The sequence below is a fragment of the Chionomys nivalis genome, chromosome 12 (assembly GCF_950005125.1).
Source record: "Chionomys nivalis chromosome 12, mChiNiv1.1, whole genome shotgun sequence".
Taxonomy (NCBI): Eukaryota; Metazoa; Chordata; class Mammalia; order Rodentia; family Cricetidae; genus Chionomys; species Chionomys nivalis.
Genome location: NC_080097.1, coordinates 49,969,405 through 49,980,860, shown reverse-complemented (window position 1 = coordinate 49,980,860; position 11,456 = coordinate 49,969,405). Strand labels below are relative to the sequence as shown.

The 11,456-nt window shown below is 48.2% G+C and overlaps 1 protein-coding gene across 1 annotated transcript in view; it reads right to left on the bottom strand.

Annotated features, from left to right (window-relative positions):
- The window catches only part of Gata4 (GATA binding protein 4), a 43,733-nt gene that overhangs the window by 6,487 nt on the left and 25,790 nt on the right, over positions 1-11,456 (bottom strand).

The following is an 11,456-nucleotide window of genomic DNA, read 5'->3' as shown; positions in this document are numbered from 1 at the left end:
CGGTGAAATATTAGTCCATCATTGAAATGTGCCCCCCCCCCGACGTCTGCTCTTCAGTAACTGCTTAATCTCTGTCTAGTTTCTGATATTTGTTCTGTAAACAACGGGTCTCTTTGTACATACGTCTGTGATGAGTTTCTAGTTCCGACTCCGAGTTCTATCTTAGAAGGAGAGTTTCTAGGTCACGGAGACTAGAGTTCTATTTACATTTTTAACTTTATCGTTATTAGTTTTCCTCCTGTGACGGTTAACTGGAATTGCCCACTTGACACCTCACAACTATTATCAACGAGAATTACCTCAGGAAAGAGTCTCTACAAGGAACAGCCTACCATGGGACTGGCTGTGAGCATGTGTGTTGTCTGAATTAAGTTCATTGATATGGAAAGACCCTGCCTAGCATAGGCAGTACCATTCCCTAGGCAAAGATTCCTGAACTGTTCAAGAGTAGAGAAAAAGAGCACAAGAAAGCAAGCAAGCATGCACACAAGTATGCATACACCTTCTCTCTGCTCTTGACTGTGAACGTGGCGTGGACAGTTGTCTCAGGCTCCTGCTGCTGTGACTTCCTACAGTGATGGACCTGGACTTGTCACCTAAAATAACCCCCCCCCTCTCTCTCTCTCTTTCTTTCTTTTGGCCAGAGTATTTTATCCAGTAACTGAAATGAAACCAGGATAGTACTTTTAACGTGTATGCATGATCTTGCTTTTTGTTCTTTTTCCTTGCATGTGGCACACACACTAAAGACACCTAATAGAGTCCATCAAATGCGAGTGGCATTCCTCCACAAGAAGGCTGCCTCCATCTGTCGCCCTTTCACTTGCCCTTTCATTAGTGAAACCCTCGTGTCCCTTCTTATTGCCTGAGTGAGAGAGGTAGGGTTGGCTTTCATACTCCCTTTGACCTATATAAACCCTGCTTGGAAACTTCCAGAAGTCCCCTCTGACTCATGCCATTTAAGTTTTCTGTCTCTAAGCATAGCCACCTTGGTCTCCTGATTGCCCTTGTCCCGATACCAAAGGCAAGGCTGAGCTCTACTCTGGGGAAAGCCATCTGCACCCCTTCGAAGGCGGGTTTTAAAGGTCGGCCCCTCCTTCAGGCCCCAGTCCTGGGGTTTAAGGCTGTACATTTTGCCAGCTTCACTGTTCAGTAATCAGCTCTAAGGGAATGTTGGCTGCAAGAGGGTAGGGCGCCCTCCCCATAACTCTGGGCACGCAAACAGTCATTTACACCCTGCAAAAGGTGACGGCGTGTCCATCCCAAGCAAACACACGTTACAGGTGTGAGGAGCTGTTTGCTCAGGCCAGGAGCTTAAGTAAAGCCAGCTCGGAAAGGCTGTTTTTACACCTATGTCACACTGAAGGCCCTTCATCAAGATCACCTGCCTCCAGAGGTGACTCTTGTCCGTGGCTTACTCTCTGCTGGGCCATCACCATTAGCACCAGCACCAGCATCTTGTCGGTGGGCCTGCCAGCCTTGCTCTTGCCTTTCCAGCTCTCTGAAAAGCAGTAGAAAGACCAGGAATTCCCAGAGCCAACATCCAGCAGGGTTGAGAAACGAGCGGTGGCAGCCCTTTGTTTGCCATGGACACTAGAGGGCGCTACAGCCTCAAAATTGAAAACAAGCCCACAGACTAGGTTAAATCGCACCTCGGGAGAAAGGATTTTGCTCATTGTTTTAGCCCAGACCTACTGCAGTCCTTTGATTCTGTTATACCTTGAAATGAGTTATGGATGAGGATGGCAGAGTATAAAATACGCTCCTATGTAACCATCAAGCGGCTTCCCATGATCTGTGGACAATGTCACCTCATCTGGACCTTTAATCCATTTTAACCACCCTGTACTACAGAAGAAAACCAGAGATCCTTTCATTTCAGCTCAAAGTCTCAGCCTGTTTCTCCCACAGGCAAAGATGCTTGCACAGGTTTCTCTCTCTGGCTCATTTAAGCTCTCTGGTAAAATCCCTTTGTGATTTGTTGTTGTTTGTTGAGAGGGGAGGCCCCACTTTTCTTCTCACTGAGTACATTCCACGTGTGCATACATCATCGAGGGAATTAATAGCGCCCCGCCCGTGGGTACATCCTCTCTGTCCCTCAGTTACCCCTCCCCGCTCTGAGGACTCAGCACAAAGGTTGACCTGGGGAAACTCATGCAGGACACCTCAGGTTATGCCTTCTAGCAAACTGTTTTCCTACCCAGATAAAGTCGCCAGGCATTGGCAAATATGGATTTGACACCCACAAATATTTACCAAACACCTGTGATGGAAGCAGGACAACAGATGCCGCAGGAGCGAAGAGGGCGCCTTGCCGGACCTGGGAATCGATAGTGGGCGATAAGAAGCGTTCCGTTTTCAACTCCCAACTGAGTGCAGGTTTATGGCAGATACCATTGGTCTCGGACAGGAAATGTGCAAGTCCAGCCCAGATAGACCAGTCAGTGTAGCTCAGGAGCCGAAGGAGGGAAGGGGGCAGGAAGCAAAGACCATGTTTCCTCAAGACGCCTAGCCAGGCACACCTGTGTACATATTCCACACACGAAACTCTTACTACCTGACCAGTTTGATGAAATGTTATGAGGAATTTTTATTTTTTTTCTAAAAAAAGGAGATTTTACTTTATGCATATGATCATTTTGCCAACATGTATGCAGCTATGTATGTATGTGCACCGTGTATGTGTGCCTTGGTACCTGCAAAGGTGAGAGGGCATTATACCCCCCCCCCCAGGACTAGAGGTACTGGTGATTGTGAGCCACCATGTGGGTTCTGGGAACTGGACCTCAGACCTCTGCAAGAGCAACAAGTGCTCTTAGCACCCCACCCCACCCCCACCCCAGGCGGAAGAGCACAGGGCTGACTCAGGCATGCAGACTGACAAAGGTGTCCTGGAGAGTGAGGGCCGCAAAGCCTAGAAGACAGGAGCTTCGACTGGTGGGAATCTAGTGGGGACTTCTGTTTTCATGAAAGCACCGGTCTAGAAAATCATAGCTACTTATTTTTAAAAATTCTGATTTAGAAAACAAAGAAATCTGATCCCCAACAGAGGGGAGCATTTTATGTCTGTCTGACTTCCCTTGCCCCCCCTCCCCCCGCCCCCGTGCAGGGCCAGGGAGTGGAAAGAATGCAGCCCATCTCAGCAGCTTAGTGCTTACTCCTGGGAAGAAGGGGTGCAGGACTGCCCAGTCCCCAGTCAGCACCTCTTACTCTTCCTCAGGAAAAGCACAGGGTGTAACTTTCCAGAGGGCAAGTTGAGGGCCCAGCCGTGTGGCTCCGGCCAGCTGTCTCCCAATCCCACCCCTGTCCAGTACAGGCACTGGTCCACCCATTGGGGCACAGTGGGAATCCAACCCCGGGTCAGCATCTCTCCACTCTAAGAGGACAGTCTTGTAATAATAGCTGTAAAGTACTTTGCAAATGAGAGGGAAAACTCACAACAATGGCTGTGGAGTGCTCTCTAAACACCCAGCGAGATAGAAGAACCAAGGACAGGGGAGAAACTCGGGAGAGAAGACTTGGAAATCTAATGCCTTCTGGCATGGATGAGGCCAGACTCAGATCCATGGGGTTCCCAACTCAAGTTTGAGGCTGCAAGCTACAAACACCGGAAGTGAAAGTTCACACTCTCTGCCTTGGAGCTGCTCATGGGAAATGGAATATTTTGCTGATCCCAAAGACAGACACCTAACTCCCCACCACCATCCCATGCCCGACTTTAAACAGGAATATATTGCTGTAGGACGGACAGTCCTAGAAATCATGGCACACCACACCTGTCCAAGTGCCTGGAAGAGAAAGGGGGCCCTGATTTCCCCCAAGGCTGATGCAATCAAAGGTAGGGACTACCTCTGACCTGCTCCATTCCTCCTGTAGAGTGCAACCACCTGGCTCTGCAAATGGGGACTGGGAGAAGGACAGAAGGAGAGAGAAAGGGAACAGCTGGGTCATGGCTAGCAGCAACCCCCTGGGCACTGTGGAGAGCAGTCTGTCCCTTGACCTTTGGGAAACAATCCCAGGTAAAGGAGAGAGAAAGGGAACAGCTGGGTCATGGCTAGCAGCACCCCCCTGGCCACTGTGGAGAGTAGTCTGTCCCTTGACCTTTGGAAACAATCCCAGGTAGCTGATGCTGCCTTGAGTTTGCACTTTGAGTGTCACCCAGGCCCTAATCTGCCCTGGGTGTGTCCTTCAGTCTTTTATCTTGAGTCAGAGCCCATGCTGGAAGAACCCTTGCTCTATGTTTGGGTAGCAACTTGATGCAGTGTCTCCTTTTACCCTGTGTCTATCATCTACTGACCCCTTGACAAGTGCTGGACACATGGGCATGGCAGAAAAATTAGAGCAAAATCTCTGTCCCAAGGTGTATGCACTGGCCTAGCTGAGAAGACACAGCCCAAAACAAATAATTCTATTAAGTGTGGCACACTGCAGTGAATCTGGCCTCCTGTACCCCCTCTCCACTTCCACTGTCCTAGATCACTGAGTCTTCTATTCAGAGAAAGGTGGTACACCACCACGCAGTGATGGATGCCCATTCTCAGAGCAGCTAGCTATCAGGGCTAGGAAAAGAGCCAGAAGGAGAAGGGAATTCAAAAGGGAGAATCTTTGGGGTAAAACAAGGCACAGTCCAGGCGGAGTGCAAAGGGACCTTTCCTGAGGACCAAGGGACTTCAGGAGAGAAGCCTGCAGCTCTACCCCAAATGTCCCGTGTTGAACCCCAACCTCACACAGATCCAAGGTTCAGCAGATTGGGCCTGGGTTTCCCGACAGGCCTCAGTTCATCCGCCACCGCTGGCGCCTAGGTCTGGGGCACAAGAAACAAACAAACCCTGGGGTTTTTCTGGCAGCCACTGAGTTTCATTTCTCTGGGCTTCATCAGGCTGCAGCAGAAGCCCATGACAGGAAGCTGGCTGGCCACGAGGGCCACAGCTCCTACGGTGCTCCGATGGGATTGAAGTATCTATTTTAGAAACCCTGGGACTGTGGAAGAGAAATGGCTACACAGCCAGGCCTTGGGGGTGAAGCCCGCCCTAGCCTCTGCTTCTGGTGCAGAAACATAATGCCAATGTCTATGTGGGGACTCTAAAATGTGACTAGGTTCCTGAAACATCATATACAGGCAAGGACATTCTGGAAGGGAAGGAAGGAAGGGAGAGGGAGAAATGCATCAAAGTGAAGAGGAAGGAAAGAAGAGGGGAGGGAAAGTTAGGCAGGAGAGGAAAACTGAATAATGAACTACTGAAGAGAACATCTTCAGCTATTTCTGAGAGCTAATATTCACACACTGCAGGCCGGCAGCAGGCAATCCTGTCACTCAGCCGTGAAGGCAGGAGTAAGCAATCATTCCTCCTCCCTCAGAAAACCTGACAATCCCAGCTACCCTGCTCTTACCTGGCCTGCCACTGTTGGGTTAGGGTTAGAGGTCAGGACAGGGAGCACTTGAAGAATGGTCTATAGATGTGGCTTAGAAACCAGAGGCATCATCTGTTACCTCCTGATCTTGTGGCTTTGCTGCCTGTCCCAACCCTCTCTGCACAGGGCCTAGAGAGGACTATTGTCCAAAAACTCAATCTCAACAGGATGTGTTAGCAGGAGAGCCTAGAGAAGTCCAGGACCCAAGCCTACTGTCTTCCCAGCTTGTCTGGTCTCAGAGACTTTCAGAGGTAGATCCACGCATGGCATTGCTCTGCAGGGTGCCCACTAGAAGAATGCTTCCCTGCCTCCAACACTGTTGTGAGCGGATCTTCAGGAATATGGTAAGAAAAGGCTTCCCTGGAGTGGAGTAGCAGGATCCACCACGAAGCTCCAGGAGACCCAAGAGGGCATGCCCTTGTGCTTCAGCAAGGACTCTGTCCTGGACCCCTGTGCTCTGCAGAGCTGGGCCCAGGCAGGACAAAGGAAATACTATGGTATCAAAAGAGTATAACGTCCAGACCCTTCCAAATAGAGTGCTCAGAGCATGCCAAACATATGGCTCAAAAATCCTGCCATTGCTATTTCTCTGACGAGGGCTAACATCCCAGAGGCCTCTAGGCTTCATGGTTATCAACGTCAGTTCAACTACACCCACAGCTTCCTGATGAACGAAGAAGTAAAAGACTTCCTGGACTCTGCCCAAGGTGTCCTCTCTTCCCTGGCCCTGGCCCTCTGACCGCTGTGCAGCTCCCCACACCTTCCCCCATGTAGGCTCCAGAGTGCAGGGCTCCTGGAGAATGCTACGGGAAGGTGGTCTGAAAACCAGAGAGTGGGGCGCATACATTTTCATGACTCTTCAGAGGAAACCAAGGTCCAGAGAAGACAGGTGACCTGAGAGCGAGTACCACTCCCAGAAAGGTGAGTGACCTGATCTTGTCCTCACCCACACCACGCTGCTGTCCTCTGGGTCACTCCACCTGCCGTGCTCTGCACACAACAGGAGCTCAGTGTACACTGACCCGTGGGACTCGACATAGATCTGAACCTCCAGGTGTCTCATGGAGCAGGAGATTCCCAGGATAGCGAGGCCGATTTGAGTGACCCTCTGTCCCTGGCCATACTCACACTGGTCTGGGAGAGCTATCTACGTATCAGAGGATCGCAAGTACTCAGCAGCGTGCCCATGTATAAGTAATGTGTGTGCACGTGTAACGGTGTGTAACGGATGTGTGTCTGTGGAAAAGGACACCACATCACGCTAACCACCACCCCGACAATTCACTAGAATATTCTCCACGGGGGGGGGGGATTTTTATTTTAGATATTTTCATGGCAAAACAGGGAAATGACCCAAGTGCTCAATGATTGGGAGCAAGAAATAAAAAGTTTCGGTAAAGAAATAAAAATTTGGAGTTTAAAAAAAATGTATATATATTTAATATTGTACTAAAATATTGAGATTTCCTTCCTCAAACATGACTTAAAGTAATTAAGTAGGCAAGCAATTAAACAAGTCAGTCTTCTTAGCATGTGAAGGATGGGAGATGTCTACTCTCCCTACCCCCCCACACACACCTCGCCTTTAACTCTGGATATTCACATCTCAAAATAGACGGAAAGAGCCAGCTGTGGTGCACATCTGTAATCCCAGCATTTGGGAGGTGGAGGCAAGAGGAGGAGGTGTTCAGGCTACCCAAAGCTATATCTCAACTATACACACGAGACTATCTCAGAAGACAAGTAAACGGGGGCGGTGAGAGAGCGCAGCTGCTAAAGTCACTTGCTGACAAGTCTGGTGACCCGAGTTTGATCCCTGGAACCCACATGACAGGAGAAAACCAACTCCTGAAAGCTGTCCTCCGACTTCCACAGGAGTGCCATGGCGTGCCCATGAGTGGACAGAGAATAAACAAACAAAGGGGTAATAAATGCCTCCCACAAAGGACCTTCTCCCCAGGACCAGGATTCGCCTGTCCAGAGCAGTAAACTCACCAGGCTCAAGCATCCACCACGGCATTGTGTTTTCTGCAGAGGAAAGGGAAAGCTCTGCCTACAGGGGACAGTTCCAGCAAGTGTGAGAATAGAATACAGTTTATCAAAGGATGCTGCCAACCACACTGTGGACAAAGTCCAGCACTGGTCCCGTCTCTGCCAGTCACTGGGTGTGTTCCAATGGCCCTTCCCTGCCTACCTCCATCTTTTCATGGTGCCCTGGGGAGGGGGTGAGAACAAGCCTCCCCGACATGAGGCAGGAGGCATGATCCAGCCCAGGGGGGTGGCGACTTGACAATATCATATCACAAGTATAAATGATGTGTGCAATTTGATCCAACTATCCCACTTCTCGGTGTATTTGCTGTGAGTTCACGGACCCGTGTGTAAATGGCTTCTAAGGAGAAGATTTATTTTCTGTGACAGCAGAAGATGGGGAAGCCAGCCCAAATATCCTTCCCTATGGAATGGTCACTTCAGCTGGGAAGCCTGAAGAATTCCGCACTGATTTGAAAGCCTTACCAGTTTATGTTGTAAGGACAGGGCAACACATACAATGCCTCTCACCAAAGAGAAATATAACCTAGGGATGGGTCTGTTTGTGTTCACAGTGCAGACTGTGGAAGGATGGAGCAGGTACCGTAAAAAGTCACTTCCAGAGAGTCATCTTGGTGGCTCAGGGAGACGTCTTGTTCAATGCACCCTTTTGTACTGTGCGCTTATTCCCAAAGAGCAGTAAGTAATCTGCATGGTCAGGAATGTGACTAACTATGCCCCCAGACTGGTATCACCCCTACTCCATGTGGCAGTAGCATTTTGAAGTCAGGCAGGCTTCATGTTCTGATTTTTCCATAAACGCATCCTATTTCACAAGTGAGAAAAGGGAATCAAGCACTCTGCTGTCCTTTCTCAATTCCTTCATTCCGTACCAGAGCCCCATATAACGACACAGGCAGACACAGGCCCCAATTCTAATAGCCTCCCTCGCCTGTGTGTGGCAGTTACACAAGTGCACATGGCCCCCAGTACCAGTGGCTCTGCCTGACGTCTCCAGCTCAGTTACACACATACGCATACATGACCCTAGCTCCTTTACTAGAAAGCCTGAGACCGGACTTTCCTAGGAGAAGCTTCAGCCAGGCCACCACGACCATTTGCCTCCACACCCGTGTAAGGAGCACTGCAGGCTGGCAGCCTAGACGGAAACACTGAACAAATTGCCAGGGCCGCTCCCCTGGGGATGAGACAATGGGTCTTCGGAGAAAGCCTTTTCCTTCCAGGCTTGCAGCCACTGTCAGAAAGAAAACAACTTCCTCTCCGGGACAGAATGGCTGCAGCCAGCCAGCCAGAGGGGAGATTTATGGAGATATAATGTGACCTCTTTATTGCCCTGGACACTTGGGAGGTGTTTCAGGGGAGATTTACGCCTTTTCGAAGGGGAGGGAGGGGAGCCAGGGTGCTGAAAAGTATCCACCAAGTCTGTTTTCCCCTGTTGGGGTTTCCCAGGGATTACTTAATCAAACCAAGGTTAAGCCCCAATCGCCTGCACTTAACATCTTCTCCTGCTAATGTACCCAGTTACCCTGAAATGCTGCAAGCTTTCTGCATGAAATATGGAGTCTGATGTGAGACGGCAAGGTTCTGCTCAGTTCTTAGTATGGTGAACAGAAAGCAAAACCAAAAATAAAGACAGATCAACTGCATCCTCCTATAGGCTCGGGAGACTGTCACACACGCCATGATCCAGTCTCTCCCCCTTCCCTCCCACTATAAAAGAGGGTGTTATAGAGAGGACTAAGTTTGGGGCTGGGAAGATAACCCTGCTGTTCAGAACACTAGTTTGATTCCCAGCACCACAGGGAGCTGGTGTCTGTAACTGAAATTCCGGGGAATCCAACAGTCTCTTCTTCTGTGGCCTCCAAGGGCACCAGGCAGACAGATGGTACACAGACATACACGCCAGCCAAACAGTCCATACACATGAAATAAACAGATAATCTATGACTCAAGCGCTCCCTCCCTAACTTGACAATTATTCAAATTAATAGATCAAATACTGCCTGCACATTGCTCTTTCCGCAGTGAGAGGTTTTTCGTTTGCTTGCTTCGTTGTGGTGGTGGCTGTTTGTCCTTTGTTTATGAGTTGTAGAAGGCTTTCTTTAAAGAAAATCAAAATTAAAATAACTTCAAAAGACAGAGCCACAGCTGGTTAGTAAAAGGGCTCCCAGTCTCTTCCCATCCACATAACATGGCCCCCAGGAAGGTCCTCCGACCCCTAGAGGGCACTGTGGGCAGCACAGGGCCATGGAAACCGATTGCAGAAGCTATCAGAAGTGGGAATATGCTTACCACAGTTGGTTACCTCTCTTCAACTGGTCTCCACTTGAAAATGAAGTCTGTAGGAAAGATGGTTTCTGACTTCCTGCTTGTGGAGCCACCTGACTTGACACTCTATTACAATGCTCTGGATTAATATACTTTTAGGTTTTCTTCTCCTGATTTATACCTAAAATTTTGTATTTAAGCTATATAAATTAAAATTGCTATAAAAACTCCAACTATGCTTTAAGAAAGAGTGTCTCATTTTTTAAAATATTTATTATGTATACAATATTCTGTCTGCACATATGCCTGCAGGCCAGAAGAGGGCACCAGACCTCATTACAGATGGTTGTGAGCCACCATGTGGTTGCTGGGAATTGAACTCAGGACCTTTGGCAAAGCAGGCAATGCTCTTAACCACTGAGCCATCTCTCCAGCCCCCGAGTGTCTCATTTTTTAAGTCTCTCCTGTCACCAGCATCCATCCCTAGTAATGGTGGCTGACAAATTTATACTTTTCAATATGTCTATTTTCTTAATTATAATTTTTATTTTTAGGAAACTTTTAAATTATAGAAAACTACAAAAAATTTACTTGTATTCTTCTTCTACCATCTCTGAGCCAATCTTTTGAACTTAACACATAAATTTTCTGGCTTACTTTTATACCTTTGCACAACATAAGTATATCTCTGTACAATGTAATATAATCTTGTACTTTTTAAAATTTTTTACTGGCGTGCTTCATGCTCTACAGGGAATTTAAACTTACTTTAAAAAAATAAACCATCACTGAATAAACGAGAGCACAGCAAACAATGGCACCCACCACCTGGTGCTGTCAAATCTTCAGTATGTTGTCATATTGGTGTTTGCTTCCTATTCCTTTCCCCAGCCCTGGGGATTGAACTCGGGCCTCCTGCATGCTAAGCACATGTCCTGCTGCTCCGCTACCGCAGCTCCTGCTTCGAATAGTTTTACACAAACAGAGCATTGCAGATGTAGCCCCTTCCCTTTAGGCGCTGTAATTCTGTCTCAGGTCCACTCTCACAGTGTGGACCCGTTGTCTGTACCGCCCCGTGTTTTCATTATCTCAATCCATCACGTTCCCTTAGCCGCCGCCGTCTCACTGAGACAGTTTGTGTCCCTCCAGCCCGCAATTTGTATAAGATCCTAAACCCAGCATGAAGACGTGGGCCTCTCAAGAGGTGATTGTGTCATGAGATTGAAGCACTCATGGATAGAATGAATGCCCTTATAAGAAAAAAATGAACAGACATCTATCTCACCTCATTTGAGGGTACATCATAATCCACAAACCACAAAGAGTTTCCTCACTAAATATACCAGCACTTTGATCTCGGACATCCCTGGTTCCAGAGTAAATGTATGCGCTTTAGCTACCCAGTCTCAGGTATTCTATAGCAGCTGGACTAAGGTGGATTAGCTGTGTTTTGGTTGTCTCCAAGTTTTGTTTTAGTAGCAATGCCTCAAGCAAGCATCCTTGTACATATCTCTTTATAGGAGAAAAGGGTTTTGTTATGTTTTATTGTATAATGGATTTGTTATAGCCATGCCAAGAAGTATTTGCATAAGTGACTTCTGCTTAGTTGTCGGGGTGGGGGAGGGGGGTTAGAAACGTACCAGTCAGCTACTGTTAGCTTATGTGGTAATAAACATCTTCCAAATCTCAAGGGAACCTATAATTAGCTTATAATAATATTGAGG